We start from the raw sequence: 2,389 nt of genomic DNA on the forward strand, positions 1-2,389 counted from the left end.
TCCTCAGCCGCGGGGCGGCGGCCGCCGGGGCCCGCCGCGCGCTCTCTCTTCTGGGCCGCCGCGGCCGTCCCGCGCGGGCGGCGCCGCGCCTGGCGCGGCCGTGCCTCTCTCCCCTCGGCGGCCTTCGTCTCGAACGCACCGGCGGCGCCGGCCGCCGGCCGTCCGCCCGCCCGCCCGGGGCGAGCGCTCGGCGGTCCCTCCGCGGTCGGAGGCCGGCGAGCGCGGGCGGCCCCGCGCCGAGCGGCGGCGGCGCCGCTCGGCCGGTGTTCCCGCCGCCCGCGGGCACGGGACCCTCCCCGTGGCCCTTCGCGACCGCGCGCGGTCCGAGGGCAGGGGTGGCGGGCGGCCGCGGGGGCGCTTCCGCGCCCGCTCTCCAGGTGGCGAACGAGGAGAGCGGGCGTCGCCCCCCGGCTCAGCGCCGCACCGCCTTCCGCCGGGCGCGTGCTCGCGGAAGGGGGCCCCCGACGGTGCGGGTGGACGGCGGTTCCCGGGAAGTGCGGCCCGCCGCGGCGGCGGGTCCGCCCTCGGGCAGCCCTCGGGCGCTCGCCTTCCCCCGGCGGGCAGCGGTCCGGCGGGGGGGGGCGCGGCGCCCGGCGGCGGGGCGGCGGTCGTCGCGTGGCGTCTCGAGCGCAGCAAGGCCCCTGGGGAGAGAGAGTCGGCCGCGCGCGTGGGCGCGGCGGCGCTCCGCGAGAGCCGGCGCGGCGGCGGTTCCAGGGGGGAGGCAAGCGCGCGCGCGGGGTCCGAGGGCCGCGCGCCGGCGCGTGGCGCCGCGCCGGCGAGGCCGGGCGGGCCACCGCGCTCCCGCGGCGCGCGCCGCGCGGCCCTCCGCGCGGAGGGCCGGGCCGAGCCCGGGCGCCTGGGCCGCCTCCGAAGGACGGCACACGTAGGCGGCGCCTCCCCTCGCCGGGCGGGGGGAGGCGGTCGGGGGCGCGGGTCCCCCCGCCTCTCGGCCGGCCTTGGGAGCGTTCCGTGGGGTTCCTCCCGTGTTCTTCTCGCACGCGCCCCCTCCGGGGTTTTCCGCGTTGCTCGTACGGTCGGAGCCAGGCCCCGCGCGGGGCCTCGGCGCCAGAGAAAAAAAAGGGGGGCCGCTCCGGGCGAGAGCGGCTCCCGGCCCCCCCGCGCGCGCGGGGTCGGTGCCGAAAGCCAGACAACTCTTAGCGGTGGATCACTCGGCTCGTGCGTCGATGAAGAACGCAGCTAGCTGCGAGAATTAATGTGAATTGCAGGACACATTGATCATCGACACTTCGAACGCACTTGCGGCCCCGGGTTCCTCCCGGGGCTACGCCTGTCTGAGCGTCGCTTGACGATCAATCGCCGCCCGGGGGCCGCCCCGGCGGCGCGGCTGGGGTCGCTTCGCAGGCCCGTCGGCCGCGGCAGCGGTTGCCGCGCGAGGGCCTTCGTCCCCCTAAATGCAGACTCGGGGAGCGCTCCGTAGCTCCCCGCTCCCGGAGCGAGCCGCTGGGGCGGAGCTCGTCCTCGCCGGGGCCGCACCGCCTGGCGGTGGCGGCGGCCGGGGAGTCGGAGCGAGTGAGACGGCGCCGAAGGCGCCCCGCCGAGGGCCGAGGGACGAGGGCGAGAGGGGAGGCGAGGCGCGGGCCTCGCCTCCGGCCTCCCCCCCGCGCGGGCGGCTGTCTGCGGGTGGGTACCGTGCGCGGGTACCGTGCCGCTGCCGCCGCGCGCGGTGCGCGGGGGGCCGGGGGCGGGGGCGACTCCCGAGGCCGCTCCTTCCCCCGCCCCCTTCCGTCGCCGTCTCGGGGCGTCAAGGGCGCCGTCGCTTTCCTCGCTCTCTCCCCGCCGAGGCCGTCGCGCGCCGCCCGGCCGGTCTTCCCCCCTCGGGGCCGTCTCTGCCGCGCTGCCTTCTTTCGGTTCTCGTCTCCGGGACGGGGGTCTCCTCCTCCTCCGCGTCTGTCTCGCGCGCTCTCGGTCGGTCGGACGCTCTCGCCGTCTCCGGCTCGCCGGCTGGCTCGCTCGCTCTCTCTGTGTCTCCGGCGCGCTCTCTCTCTCTCTCTCTTCTCTCTCGCCGGCTTTTCCCCTGGCGCTCGCTCGGGCGCGAGGGGGGAGCGGGCGGGGGGGGGCGAGAGAGGGGGGGCCGCCGGGGGGCCCGGGGGAGAGAGGCGAGATCAGTCGGGGAGAGGGAGGCCGTCGAGGGCGTACGGCAGCGAGAAGAGAGCGAAAGGGAGAGAAAGAAAGAGAGAGAGAGAGAAAAGCGCGAGGCAGGCCGGGGGAGAGCCCGGCCGTCCGTCGGGCCCGTCGGCGCGCCGCTCCCCCGGGAGGGGCGCGCGGGCGCGGCGCGGCGCGGCGCAGCTTTTTGGGCTTGCGACCTCAGATCAGACGTGGCGACCCGCTGAATTTAAGCATATTAGTCAGCGGAGGAAAAGAAACTAAC

The 2,389-nt window shown here is 78.1% G+C and overlaps 1 non-coding gene across 1 annotated transcript; it reads left to right on the top strand.

Annotated features, from left to right (window-relative positions):
* Window positions 1-1,149: 1,149 nt before the first annotated feature.
* On the top strand, window positions 1,150-1,302 carry LOC137466239 (5.8S ribosomal RNA). The gene has a single exon (XR_010995061.1). It is a non-coding gene; the product is annotated as a 5.8S ribosomal RNA (ribosomal RNA).
* Window positions 1,303-2,389: the final 1,087 nt, after the last annotated feature.

This window comes from Anomalospiza imberbis, unplaced genomic scaffold (genome assembly GCF_031753505.1).
Source record: "Anomalospiza imberbis isolate Cuckoo-Finch-1a 21T00152 unplaced genomic scaffold, ASM3175350v1 scaffold_171, whole genome shotgun sequence".
NCBI lineage: Eukaryota > Metazoa > Chordata > Aves > Passeriformes > Viduidae > Anomalospiza > Anomalospiza imberbis.